Genomic DNA, 15,479 nt, shown 5'->3' on the forward strand with positions numbered 1-15,479 from the left:
CAGAGAACCTAGGTTCTAGCTGTTGATTGGTGGCTGCATATATATATCGATTGTGATTGGCTCACCCATGTGTTCAATTAGAAACCATTAGTGTGATGCTGCTCCTTCAACAAATGATACCAAGAGAATGAAACAGATTAGATAATAGAAGTAAATTAGAAAGTTGTTTAAATTTGTATTCTCTATCTGAATCATGAAAGAAAAAAACATAATTTATGCTTACCTGATAAATTTATTTCTCTTGTAGTGTATCCAGTCCACGGATCATCCATTACTTATGGGATATTAACTCCTCCCCAACAGGAAGTGCAAGAGGATTCACCCAGCAGAGCTGCTATATAGCTCCTCCCCTAACTGCCATTACCAGTCATTCGACCGAAAACATGCAGAGAAAGGAAAACCATAGGGTGCAGTGGTGACTGTAGTTTAATGGAAAAATTACCTGCCTTAAAGTGACAGGGCGGGCCGTGGACTGGATACACTACAAGAGAAATAAATTTATCAGGTAAGCATAAATTATGTTTTCTCTTGTTAAGTGTATCCAGTCCACGGATCATCCATTACTTATGGGATACCAATACCAAAGTTAAAGTACACGGATGACGGGAGGGACAGGCAGGCTCTTTATACGGAAGGAACCACTGCCTGAAGAACCTTTCTCCCAAAAACAGCATCCGAAGAAGCAAAAGTGTCAAATTTGTAAAATTTGGAAAAAGTATAAAGAGAAGACCAAGTTGCAGCCTTGCAAATCTGTTCAACAGAAGCCTCATTCTTAAAGGCCCAAGTGGAAGCCACAGCTCTAGTAGAATGTGCTGTAATTCTTTCAGGAGGCTGCTGTCCAGCAGTCTCATAGGCTAACCGTATTATGCTACGAAGCCAAAAGGAGAGAGAGGTAGCCGAAGCTTTTTGACCTCTCCTCTGACCAGAATAAACGACAAACAGGGAAGACGTTTGTCGAAAATCCTTAGTTGCCTGTAGATAAAATTTCAGGGCACGGACTACATCTAGATTGTGTAGCAGACGTTCCTTTTTCGAAGAAGGATTAGGACACAAAGATGGAACCACAATCTCTTGATTGATATTCCTGTTAGTGACCACCTTAGGTAGGAACCCAGGTTTAGTACGCAGAACTACCTTGTCTGAATGAAAAATCAGATAAGGAGAATCACAATGTAAGGCAGATAACTCAGAGACTCTTCGAGCCGAGGAAATCGCCATTAAAAACAGAACTTTCCAAGATAACAACTTGATATCAATGGAATGAAGGGGTTCAAACGGAACCCCCTGTAAAACATTAAGAACTAAGTTCAAACTCCATGGTGGAGCAACAGTTTTAAACACAGGCTTGATCCTAGCTAAAGCCTGACAAAAAGCTTGAACGTCCGGAACTTCTGACAGACGTTTGTGTAAAAGAATGGACAGAGCTGAAATCTGTCCCTTTAAGGAACTAGCGGATAAACCCTTTTCTAAACCTTCTTGTAGAAAAGACAATATCCTCGGAATCCTAACCTTACTCCATGAGTAACTCTTGGATTCGCACCAATATAAGTATTTGCGCCATATCTTATGGTAAATCTTTCTGGTAACAGGCTTCCTAGCCTGTATTAAGGTATCAATAACTGACTCAGAAAAACCACGTTTTGATAAAAACAAGCGTTCAATTTCCAAGCAGTCAGCTTCAGAGAAATTAGATTTTGATGTTTGAAGGGACCCTGGATCAGAAGGTCCTGTTTCAGAGGTAGCGACCAAGGTGGACAGGATGACATGTCCACTAGATCTGCATACCAAGTCCTGCGTGGCCATGCAGGCGCTATTAGAATCACTGATGCTCTCTCCTGTTTGATTCTGGCAATCAATCGAGGAAGCATCGGGAATGGTGGAAACACATAAGCCATCCCGAAGGTCCAAGGTGCTGTCAAAGCATCTATCAGAACCGCTCCCGGATCCCTGGATCTGGACCCGTAACGAGGAAGCTTGGCGTTCTGTCGAGACGCCATGAGATCTATCTCTGGTTTGCCCCAACGTCGAAGTATTTGGGCAAAGACCTCCGGATGAAGTTCCCACTCCCCCGGATGAAAAGTCTGACGACTTAAGAAATCCGCCTCCCAGTTCTCCACTCCCGGGATGTGGATTGCTGACAGGTGGCAAGAGTGAGACTCTGCCCAGCGAATTATCTTTGATACTTCCATCATTGCTAGGGAGCTTCTTGTCCCTCCCTGATGGTTGATGTAAGCTACAGTCGTGATGTTGTCCGACTGAAACCTGATGAACCCCCGAGTTGTTAACTGGGGCCAAGCCAGAAGGGCATTGAGAACTGCTCTCAATTCCAGAATGTTTATTGGTAGGAGACTCTCCTCCTGATTCCATTGTCCCTGAGCCTTCAGAGAATTCCAGACAGCACCCCAACCTAGTAGGCTGGCGTCTGTTGTTACAATTGTCCAGTCCGGCCTGCTGAATGGCATCCCCCTGGACAGATGTGGCCGAGAAAGCCACCATAGAAGAGAATTTCTGGTCTCTTGATCCAGATTCAGAGTAGGGGACAAGTCTGAGTAATCCCCATTCCACTGACTTAGCATGCACAATTGCAGCGGTCTGAGATGTAGGCGTGCAAAGGGTACTATGTCCATTGCTGCTACCATTAAGCCGATCACCTCCATGCATTGAGCTACTGACGGGTGTTGAATGGAAAGATGGACACGGCATGCATTTTGAAGCTTTGTTAACCTGTCTTCTGTCAGGTAAATCTTCATTTCTACAGAATCTATAAGAGTCCCCAAGAAGGGAACTCTTGTGAGTGGAAAGAGAGAACTCTTCTTTTCGTTCACCTTCCATCCATGCGACCTTAGAAATGCCAGTACTAACTCTGTATGAGACTTGGCAGTTTGAAAGCTTGAAGCTTGTATCAGAATGTCGTCTAGGTACGGAGCTACCGCAATTCCTCGCGGTCTTAGTACCGCCAGAAGAGCACCCAGAACCTTTGTGAAGATTCTCGGAGCCGTAGCCAATCCGAATAGAAGAGCTACAAACTGGTAATGCCTGTCTAGAAAGGCAAACCTTAGATACCGGTAATGATCTTTGTGAATCGGTATGTGAAGGTAAGCATCCTTTAAATCCACTGTGGTCATGTACTGACCCTTTTGGATCATGGGTAAAATTGTCCGAATAGTCTCCATTTTGAACGATGGAACTCTTAGGAATTTGTTTAGGATCTTTAAATCCAGGATTGGCCTGAAAGTTCCCTCTTTTTTGGGAACCACAAACAGATTTGAGTAAAACCCTTGTCCCTGTTCCGACCGTGGAACTGGATGGATTACTCCCATTAATAAAAGCTCTTGTACGCAGCGTAGAAACGCCTCTTTCTTTATTTGGTTTGTTGACAACATTGACAGATGAATTCTCTCTCTTGGGGGAGAGTATTTGAAGTCCAGAAGGTATCCCTGAGATATTATCTCTAGCGCCCAGGGATCCTGGACATCTCTTGCCCAAGCCTGGGCGAAGAGAGAAAGTCTGCCCCCCACTAGATCCGTTCCCGGATCGGGGGCCCTCAATTCATGCTGTTTTAGGTTTCCTGGCCTGCTTGCCCTTGTTCCAGGACTGGTTAGGTCTCCAGCCTTGTCTGTAGCGAGCAACAGATCCTTCTTGTTTTGGAGCAGAGGAAGTTGATGCTGCTCCTGCTTTGAAATTCCGAAAGGAACGAAAATTAGATTGTCTAGCCTTAGGTTTGGCTCTGTCTTGAGGCAGGGCATGGCCTTTACCTCCTGTAATGTCAGCGATAATTTCTTTCAATCCGGGCCCGAATAAGGTCTGCCCTTTGAAAGGTATATTAAGAAATTTAGACTTAGAAGTAACGTCAGCTGACCAGGATTTTAGCCACAGTGCTCTGCGCGCCTGAATGGCGAATCCTGAATTCTTAGCCGTAAGCTTAGTTAAATGTACTACGGCATCTGAAATAAATGAGTTAGCTAACTTAAGAGCTTTAAGCCTGTGTGTAATCTCATCTAATGGAGCTGATTCAAGTGTCCCTTCCAGAGACTCAAACCAAAATGCTGCTGCAGCCGTGACAGGCGCAATGCATGCAAGGGGTTGCAATATAAAACCTTGTTGAACAAACATTTTCTTAAGGTAACCCTCTAACTTTTTATCCATTGGATCTGAAAAGGCACAGCTATCCTCCACCGGGATAGTGGTACGCTTAGCTAAAGTAGAAACTGCTCCCTCCACCTTAGGGATCGTTTGCCATAAGTCCCGTGTGGTGGTGTCTATTGGAAACATCTTTCTAAATATCGGAGGGGGTGAGAACGGCACACCGGGTCTATCCCACTCCTTAGTAACAATTTCAGTCTCTTAGGTATAGGAAAAACGTCAGTACTCGACGGTACCGCAAAATATTAATCCAACCTACACATTTTTTCTGGTATTGCAACTGTGTTACAATCATTCAGAGCCGCTAACACCTCCCCTAGTAATACACGGAGGTTTTCCAGCTTAAATTTAAAATTTGAAATATCTGAATCCAATCTGTTTGGATCAGAACCGTCAGCCGCAGAATGAAGCTCTCCGTCCTCATGTTCTGCAAGTTGTGACGCAGTATCTGACATGGCCCTAACATTATCAGCGCACTCTGTTCTCACCCCAGAGTGATCACGCTTACCTCTTAGTTCTGGTAATTTAGCCAAAACTTCAGTCATAACAGTAGCCATATCCTGTAATGTGATTTGTAATGGCCGCCCAGATGTACTCGGCGCCACAATATCACGCACCCCCCGAGTGGGAGATGCAGGTACTGACACGTGAGGCGAGTTAGTCGGCATAACTCTCCCCTCGTTGTTTGGTGAAATGTGTTCAATTTGTACAGATTGACTTTTATTTAAAGTAGCATCAATACAGTTAGTACATAAATTTCTATTGGGCTCCACTTTGGCATTAGCACATATAGCACAGATGTCTTCCTCTGAATCAGACATGTTTAACACACTAGCAAATAAACTAGCAACTTGGAAATACTTTTCAAGTAATTTACTATTATATGAAAACGTACTGTGCCTATAAGAAGCACAGAAAGAGTTATGACAGTTGAAAGTTAATAAACTGAAAGGTTATAGCATCAAATCTTTGTAAAAAACACAATTTTAGCAAAGGCTTGTTCCCATTAGTGAAGGATAACTAACCCTGATAACAGAAAAAAAAGTTACAGAAATAAACGTTTTTTATCACAGTCAACTACAATCTCACAGCTCTGCTGTGAATGATTACCTACCTCAAAACAAGTTTTGAAGACCCCTGAGTTCTGTAGAGATGAACCGGATCATGCAGGAAATACAATGAGCTTCTGACTGAATTTTTTGACCTCCCCCTCACACACAACAGTGAGAGAGATCAGTAAACTGTCATAAATTAAATAAAACAACTGCCAAGTGGAAAAAATAATGCCCAAAACATTTTATTCACCCAGTACCTCAGAAAATGAAACGATTTTACATGCCAGCAAAAAACGTTTAACATAAATTAAGTGTTATTAAAGAGCCTGTTGCCAGTCCCTGCAAATTAGGCTAAAGTCTTATGCACACAGTATAATTCCAGTGAAGTGCCATTCCCCAGAATACTGAAGTGTAAAATATACATACATGACAGCCTGATACCAGATTCTGCTACTGCATTTAAGGCTGAGTTTACATTATATCGGTATGGCAGAATTTTCTCATCAATTCCATTGTCAGAAAATAATAAGCTGCTACATACCTCTTTGCAGATTAATCTGCCCGCTGTCCCCTGATCTGAAGTTTACCTCTCCTCAGATGGCCGAGAAACAGCAATATGATCTTAACTACGCCGGCTAAAATCATAGTAAAAACTCAGGTAGATTCTTCTTCAAATTCTACCAGAGAAGGAATAACACACTCCGGTGCTATTATAAAATAACAAACTTTTGATTGAAGGTATAAAACTAAATATAATCACCATAGTCCTCTCACACATCCTATCTAGTCGTTGGGTGCAAGAGAATGACTGGTAATGGCAGTTAGGGGAGGAGCTATATAGCAGCTCTGCTGGGTGAATCCTCTTGCACTTCCTGTTGGGGAGGAGTTAATATCCCATAAGTAATGGATGATCCGTGGACTGGATACACTTAACAAGAGAAAATTGGGTTTCATGTCCCTCTAACATTGGATGCTCTATCTAAACCATGTCCCTTTTGTGTCATTTATATTATCTATTTAACTCATCTCCTGCCAGGAAAAGTTTTAACACAGTGGTCTTGATTCTATAAAACTCATTCGTAAGACTAACATTTTGAGGAAAAAACACAGCAACTTTGCAACACGAAAATCGAGGAATTCAGAAAAAAAATAATTGTACCCACTCTTTGTTACAGCTGCGAGTAGTAAGTTAAGCTTCAGTATACCCAAAGGAGGGGTTAGTTAAAGGGACATGAAACCCAAATTTGTTTTCTTTTATGACTTAGAAAGCACACACAATTTTAAAAAACTTTCCAATTTACTTATATTATCTAATTTGCTTCATTCTCTTGATATAATTTGTTGATAAGCATATCTTAATAGGATCGGTAGCTGTTGATTGGTGGCTGCCAATAGATGCCTCGTGATTGGCTCACCCATGTGCATTGCTATTTCTTCAACAAAGTATACCAACATCTCTAAAACACTCAAACCCTTACAGAACAAATTAATTAAAATGAAAAAAAAAAACAAAAAAAAAAACTGTCTCTCTAAAATAGTCTACTAACATATGCAAAAAATAAAAGGAAAAAACAGGAGGAAAAAAACACCCTCCCCCCAAAATAAAAATAAGAGAAAGAATGAGAAAACCTTATGAGCTTTAACATAGCGAGACATTTATATATCGATTGTGATTGGCTCACCCATGTGTTCAATTAGAAACCATTAGTGTGAATGCTGCATACTGGGCAGAGATGTAGGTGAGCTATCCTGACCACGCCCCTAGAACAATGCGGAATGCCCCTGTGGACATTATATCCAGCAAGGCTACTTTCCCAAAACAAAAACAGCCATGCAAATAGTTTACAAATCACAAACATTTACATAGATAGTTTTGAAAGCATGTTTCATAGGTGTTGTGGTTGTAATTATTTTTTATTTTTTCAATTAATTTTGAACATGATCCTCAACTATACAACGAGACCCCTCAGCAATCTCATCTATATCAATGAAACTAGGTTGTTGAAGTGTAATGCAGCAAACTCTGACAACCAAGGGATTAAAATAACTTTCAATACTGTTGTTGCATAAACCTGTTCTAAAGTGTACAAATTCTATATTTTAAATTGCAGCATAATCCATCTCCACCTTTTTATAATTCAAGTCATTATTTTTGTAACTGTCAACAAACGATCTACACAGACGCTGGCCTAGATTTACTATGTTTTCCAAGAGCTCTTCAATAAGGCATCCATGCTATAAAGCGGATTCACTATGGGATAATGAAGTAGCAGAACAGGATAATCTAGAATTTAGAGAAATTTGCATCAGAGAATCGTTCCTTGAATTCTTTCTGATTCCTGGGCAGAGCACCAATGACGGAGATAAACCAATAATAAAAATAAAATAGAGTAACTACTAAAATACTTCATAAACACCCATGTGCTGTCAGATAATGTGTAATTAGTAGACTTACGATAACTAGATTTCTATGTTATAAAGTTGCTGACAATATGCTTTATAAATGCATTTTGTTTGATTGAAAGCAAGTGACTTCAAGCTGTATTGCCCCATTCCAAGACAAAACACTCTCAAAAGGGGCCGGCAACTTGTGAATTTGGCAGTTTGGCTCTTTCATACCAGTTTTCATCTCTTTGATTGTGCAGTAAACCAGTGATTATTCTTTTTTGATCAGAAAACTGGAGTTTAAAGATCTCACTGGCCTATAATTTGCAACTAACACATGGTCATCCTAACTAGAGTTTGTGAACTTAAGCTTTGTTGATAATGTCTGCATCTTAATGTCATTGTCACTACATTTTAAGGAAGTCTTTGTAGGTACATTGTGATGATGTCTGAGCACCTTGGACCAATAAAGTTATTAAAAACAAAACAATGATTATTCCTTATTCCAGCTGTTATCTACAGCTCTGTGTGTTTCAGACCCTGTCCACTAGAGAGGTGCTGAATTCCTATGCTGCTGGGGCCTGATTATGTCAAGATCTCCACTCTGTAGAGATTACCTAAGAGGTCTCAATACTGTCAGGTCCTTCAAACAATTCTATAAAGGCAAATTTTATCTGTTTATCTTACTGTTCAATGTTGTGTATATGAAAAAAAAAAAATACCCTGAAAGATTTTGTATGATTTCCACCATGCCAGAGTTTTTGACTATTGGGTGCTCTTCAGGATGGTCCAATGCATGGTGGCAATGCCTTGTCGCCAGCTACATCTTCACTTCTACCTAGAACCATGGCACCCTGGCTACCTATTCACTCCCTCCCTCTTACTTAATCCATGCTTCTATTCAGGAACAAAAGAATTTGGCTAACATTCGGTAGCCTACCTTGGACTTCCAGTCAAATCCCAAAACTTTTAAGCAATTTGCTTCAGTACTCCAGAGATATAAACTACAGAGTAGTAGCTGGTCTTGTACTCATTTTCATTTGAGACCACAACTAGCTCGAACATCCGTAGGTGCCATTTTCAAGCAGAGTTAAAGAGCAGCAAAAACTGAAGGTGCTGTATACGGGATAATCATCTCTTGGCCAACAGCTGTAACCAAATCGTCTAATTTATGTTTTTAGTATATTCTGCATTATATCAATGAGATAAGCAAGCTAAGTTATATCCAGTGTGTGTTTCTTGTATATTTGTGGCTATTCCCGGGTCGATTTTTCCCCCCAATCTGCTCTGGGTTAACCTATGTCAGGGGGTGTTCTGCTATCTTCTTCAAACTCCACCTGTGCCCACTTTTACATCACATTCATTATAAACTGAACTTGTACTTGGAGAATGTAAGATACTCATAATAACCCCTCTCAACTGGGGCTAAGGTCCAACACTGCCTCAGTCAGTGAAGTGAAGAGTATTTTAATATAGCCTAAGATGATACATAAGCCATTTGATTTGAAGGCGCAGACAAAATGACCCCATGAACAATACAGAAAAAGAAAGCTAAGATGTTTCTCAGTTCGTGACCAAAGTAAACTTGAGATCATCATGAAATTACATATGAATGTGTGGGGTAATAAAGCTTGTATCATGCTATTAATAGTGGCACACAATATAACATTCCTTCATGACAAATCCTAGCAACTAATGTGTTTAGTTATCAGTTCAGGATTTTTACTCCTTTGGACCCCTAGACCAGTGTTTTTCAACCAGTGTGCCGCGGCACACTAGTGTGCCGTGAGAGATCCTCAGGTGTGCCGCGGCAGACTGACAACAGTGCGGGGGTGTCCCTCTTTCAAATTTTTAAATATTGGGAGGTATGTGACAGGCTCATCAGGCATCATTTACAACCATGAAATTGACATTCATTCACAGGCAATCATTATGATTGTTTGTGAATGAATGTAAATATGTCATGTATAGTTTGTAGGAGGCATGGCATGACAGCAGAGTACAGTATATATATATATATATATATATATACACACACACTGTATATATATCCTGTATTAGGCTACAATGTGTGATTTTGTATAATTTTGGGATGGTGGTGTGCCACAGGATTTTTTAATGTAAAAAAGTGTGCCACGGCAAAAAAAATGTTGCAAATCACTGCCCTAGACACATGTTTAACAGTAGGCACGGGCACCTGACAATCTAACCCGCCTAACTTCGCTAATATAACCAAAAACTTGCACTAACTTTTCCATATAAAAAATTATTGTTTGAAGGACATAAGATTTTTTAATATAGAACTGCTAAATATTCATTCAAAAATTAACATTGTGTGTGTTGTTTTTATAGCCCTTTCCACCCCCCTCGCGGGTGCCAATCCAATCTTTTATTCAAGCTCCCTATAAGGGGGAAGGTGCAGTGCACACACTTTACCTTCCTTCAGTAAGCTGTACCAGTGATATGGGGCACAAGGTAACTTGCAGTCACCGTGCATATGTGGAAAGTAAATTACATATTTGTCGCGTGACGGGAGGGGGCATGGAAGGTAGAATACATTTTGCCTATGAACACAACACAAAATGTCAAAATGTTCCATTAAATAAAGTATGTGTGTGTGTGTGTGTGTATATATTTATATATATGTATATTATATTATAAAATCTGTTTAAGAAGATGCCATTCTCCGGTCTGATTTCTGATTGGCTCCGCTAGGTTTCCAAGGATACCTTTTTTTGGGGATAGAGCAGCTCTGTGCAATCAAAATCACTTGAATAATTAACTATCTTTTGAGCCCACCTTTGACCCAGGACCAGAGCAAGGATTTTTTTTACCCACCCAATCAAAGATATAATAATTTGCAGCCCCCTCAACACATTGTAAAACATATTCTTAAAACTGCTTACAAACTGTTTCAGGTGACAGTGTAACAGGTAAAGGGGACAGTGTAACAGGTAAAGGGGACAGTATACCAGGTTAAGGGGACAGTGTAACAGGTAAAGGGGACAGTATACCAGGTTAAGGGGACAGTGTAACAGGTAAAGGGGACAGTGTAACAGGTAGAGGGGACAGTGTAACAGGTAAAGGGGACAGTGTAACAGGTAAAGGGGACAGTGTAACAGGTTAAGGGGACAGTATACCAGGTTAAGGGGACAGTGTAACAGGTAAAGGGGACAGTGTAACAGGTAGAGGGGACAGTGTAACAGGTAAAGGGGACAGTGTACCAGGTAAAGGGGACAGTGTAACAGGTTAAGGGGACAGTGTAACAGGTAAAGGGGACAGTGTAACAGGTAGAGGGGACAGTGTAACAGGTTAAGGGGACAGTATACCAGGTTAAGGGGACAGTGTAACAGGTAAAGGGGACAGTGTAACAGGTAGAGGGGACAGTGTAACAGGTAGAGGGGACAGTGTAACAGGTTAAGGGGACAGTGTAACAGGTAAAGGGGACAGTGTAACAGGTAGAGGGGACAGTATACCAGGTTAAGGGGACAGTGTAACAGGTAAAGGGGACAGTATACCAGGTTAAGGGGACAGTGTAACAGGTTAAGGGGAGAGTATACCAGGTTAAGGGGACAGTGTAACAGGTAAAGGGGACAGTGTAATAGGTAAAGGGGACAGTGTAACAGGTAAAGGGGACAGTGTAACAGGTAGAGGGGACAGTGTAACAGGTTAAGGGGACAGTGTAACAGGTTAAGGGGACAGTGTAAAAGGTAGAGGGGACAGTGTAACAGGTAAAGGGGACAGTGTAACAGGTAGAGGGGACAGTATACCAGGTAAGGGGACAGTGTAACAGGTAGAGGGGACAGTATACCAGGTAAGGGGACAGTGTAACAGGTTAAGGGGACAGTGTAAAAGGTAGAGGGGACAGTGTAAAAGGTTAAGGGGACAGTGTAACAGGTAGAGGGGACAGTGTAACAGGTAAAGGGGACAGTGTAACAGGTAGAGGGGACAGTGTAACAGGTTAAGGGGACAGTGTAACAGGTAGAGGGGACAGTGTAACAGGTAGAGGGGACAGTGTAACAGGTTAAGGGGACAGTGTAACAGGTAGAGGGGACAGTGTAACAGGTTAAGGGGGCAGTATACCAGGTTAAGGGGACAGTGTAACAGGTAAAGGGGACAGTGTAACAGGTAGAGGGGACAGTGTAACAGGTAGAGGGGACAGTATACCAGGTTAAGGGGACAGTGTAACAGGTAAAGGGGACAGTATACCAGGTTAAGGGGACAGTGTAACAGGTTAAGGGGACAGTGTAACAGGTAAAGGGGACAGTGTAACAGGTAAAGGGGGCAGTGTAACAGGTAGAGGGGACAGTGTAACAGGTAAAGGGGGCAGTGTAACAGGTAGAGGGGACAGTGTAACAGGTAGAGGGGACAGTGTAACAGGTAAAGGGGGCAGTGTAACAGGTAAAGGGGACAGTGTAACAGGTAGAGGGGACAGTGTAACAGGTAAAGGGGGCAGTGTAACAGGTAGAGGGGACAGTGTAACAGGTAGAGGGGACAGTATACCAGGTTAAGGGGACAGTATACCAGGTTAAGGGGACAGTGTAACAGGTAGAGGGGACAGTGTAACAGGTAGAGGGGACAGTATACCAGGTAAAGGGGACAGTGTAACAGGTAGAGGGGACAGTATACCAGGTTAAGGGGACAGTGTAACAGGTAAAGGGGACAGTATACCAGGTTAAGGGGACAGTGTAACAGGTTAAGGGGACAGTGTAACAGGTTAAGGGGACAGTGTAACAGGTAGAGGGGACAGTATACCAGGTTAAGGGGACAGTGTAACAGGTAAAGGGGACAGTGTAACAGGTAGAGGGGACAGTGTAACAGGTAGAGGGGACAGTATACCAGGTTAAGGGGACAGTGTAACAGGTAAAGGGGACAGTATACCAGGTTAAGGGGACAGTGTAACAGGTTAAGGGGACAGTGTAACAGGTAAAGGGGACAGTGTAACAGGTAGAGGGGACAGTGTAACAGGTAAAGGGGACAGTGTAACAGGTTAAGGGGACAGTGTAACAGGTTAAGGGGACAGTGTAACAGGTAGAGGGGACAGTATACCAGGTTAAGGGGACAGTGTAACAGGTAAAGGGGACAGTGTAACAGGTAGAGGGGACAGTGTAACAGGTAGAGGGGACAGTATACCAGGTTAAGGGGACAGTGTAACAGGTAAAGGGGACAGTATACCAGGTTAAGGGGACAGTGTAACAGGTTAAGGGGACAGTGTAACAGGTAAAGGGGACAGTGTAACAGGTAAAGGGGACAGTGTAACAGGTAGAGGGGACAGTGTAACAGGTTAAGGGGACAGTGTAACAGGTTAAGGGGACAGTGTAACAGGTAGAGGGGACAGTATACCAGGTTAAGGGGACAGTGTAACAGGTAGAGGGGACAGTGTAACAGGTAGAGGGGACAGTGTAACAGGTAAAGGGGACAGTGTAACAGGTAGAGGGGACAGTGTAACAGGTAGAGGGGACAGTGTACCAGGTAGAGGGGACAGTGTACCAGGTTAAGGGGACAGTGTAACAGGTAGAGGGGACAGTGTAACAGGTAGAGGGGACAGTATACAAAGTAAAGGGGACAGTGTAACAGGTTAAGGGGACAGTGTAACAGGTAGAGGGGACAGTGTAACAGGTAGAGGGGACAGTGTAACAGGTAAAGGGGACAGTGTAACAGGTAGAGGGGACAGTGTAACAGGTAAAGGGGACAGTGTAACAGGTAGAGGGGACAGTGTAACAGGTAGAGGGGACAGTATACCAGGTTAAGGGGACAGTGTAACAGGTAAAGGGGACAGTGTAACAGGTAGAGGGGACAGTATACCAAGTAAAGTGGACAGTATACCAGGTAAAGGGACCTATTTTGTGAAGTAACAGAGGGCTTGTATGATAAACATAAGAGCTAGTTCTTCAGATTTTATTAATGATGCACCAGATCATTACAGCATCTACAACAAATATATACAACTATTATCACATAGATCTCCCTGTGTAGTAAGTGCAAGCACAAAAGAACTGTAGCAACTACTGTATAGTATAGACAGGGTATAAACCTTAGAAGGATTACAGGAAAGTTAATAACACTAATCTGGAAGGTAATACATGTAATGAGTTAAAATAAACTACAGTAAGGATAATACCAATCAACTAAATTAACCCATCGAGTACTAGCAGGTCTAATTATATAACAGGCAAGGGTCAAATCTATATATATATATATATATATATATATATATATATATATATATATATATATATATATATATATATATATATACATACAGTCACCTAAATATTATAGCTATAAATTGGCATAATGTAAAGATTTGCCTGTAAGCACTGGCTACCAATAAATCTATTTGTATTCCCCAGACCTAAATATACAAATAAACATACCATGAGCACGTGGTGCCAGCGGGCACAATGTTACACCACCCGGCACAATAACTCACCTGCACTGCCGGTGACACTCTCAGTGTGTGCGGGACGCAGTTTCCTGCCCACTGCGGGACTGACAGCTCTGTCCCGGAACTGCTGCACTGTGTTTAAAGGCAGCTAAACCGCCGACAGAATATACTGTGCAGTCCCACTAGATGGCAGTGAGTCCGACGCTCTCCTTGGGACAGTGCTTATTACTGGAGGGGAAGTTTATTACTTCTTGATCAAAGCGAACTGCTTTTATATTGAAATAAAACAATCAATTAAAGTTGTCTTATCCCCCCTCATGTATACTCACGTAGTAAGCTCCTTCACAGTATATTTTAGCTGCTGTGTGGTTGTTTTCTCTTTCCTGCACAAGGGCTAATATACTAATATAAAACGTAGCAATATGTAATGGCAAACGTATAACAAATACATTGCTAACAATGTCCTCTCCAAAAGTTTATTCAGTTTTACTCATTGTGGCTTATCTTATCCTTTGTTTCCGTTTTTATTTATTGAACTAACTGGAGTTTCAGTTAGATGCTGCTTTGTTGTAATAACAGATATTGGTACTGAATAATCAACAGCAGTATAATAAAATACAATGCTGTAACATTTACTATGAGTTCCAAATAAGCAGTTGTTTTTGTTCTTATTTTAAAGTTTCCTTTCATTTCTTTGTCCCTTGTATCATGTGACAACTATTAGCCAGTCACAGACTCCTACACATATAGGGCGCGATCCGATATACGGCGTACTTTTCGGCGCAAGCGAGGTAACCCGCGCCGCCTGTAGTTTCACCTTGCACATCAGTGAAACTTTAGAAACTGCCGTCGCCTACAAAAACTAACTAAACTTTTAAATCTCCTGTAACTGTCTAACACGCCTCCCAAAAATAGCACGACACGTATACCCCTCTATCCGCAATCCCCCCTCTCACTCCTAACATTAAATGTATTAACCCCTAGACCGACAACCCCCCACAACGCAATAAGCCTAATTATTAACCCCTAAACCGCCACTCCCAGACCCCGCCGCCACCTACATTAAATGTATTACCCCCTAATCTGACCCCCCTACACTGCCGCCACCTATATTAAATATATTACCCCCTAATCTGACCCCCCTACACCGCCGCCACCTATATTAAATATATTACCCCGTAATCTGATCCCCCTACACCGCCGCCACCTATATTAAATATATTAACTATGAAAACACTGAACAATGTCCTTAGACTTGCATCAGTGTCTCTTGCAAATCACAGGGGGTTAAACAGTATATTGGAGGATTTCTTGTGAGTCAAGGTGTGATGTATCCTCAATGGTTATACAGGTATATTCATGTGTATATAAGTAAATCTTTCAGTAACAACTGTAAACCTTGTATATCACTCCTGGACTTATTATATTAATGTTCAAATGTCCCACAGAATATGTATATATTAAGACAATCTGTAATAATATATGGAAGTCCAATATACTTAGAGGCA

General features: G+C 41.8%; 1 protein-coding gene across 1 annotated transcript in view; it reads right to left on the reverse strand.

Annotated features, from left to right (window-relative positions):
- The window catches only part of ABHD6 (abhydrolase domain containing 6, acylglycerol lipase), a 186,792-nt gene extending 172,673 nt beyond the window's left edge, over window positions 1-14,119 (reverse strand). The window contains exon 1 of the mRNA XM_053689382.1: window positions 14,017-14,119. The gene's annotated coding sequence lies outside the window, so the exon portion shown is untranslated. The remainder of the gene's footprint in view (window positions 1-14,016) is intronic.
- Window positions 14,120-15,479: the final 1,360 nt, after the last annotated feature.

The sequence above is a fragment of the Bombina bombina genome, chromosome 7 (genome assembly GCF_027579735.1).
Source record: "Bombina bombina isolate aBomBom1 chromosome 7, aBomBom1.pri, whole genome shotgun sequence".
In the NCBI taxonomy this organism is placed as follows: Eukaryota; Metazoa; Chordata; class Amphibia; order Anura; family Bombinatoridae; genus Bombina; species Bombina bombina.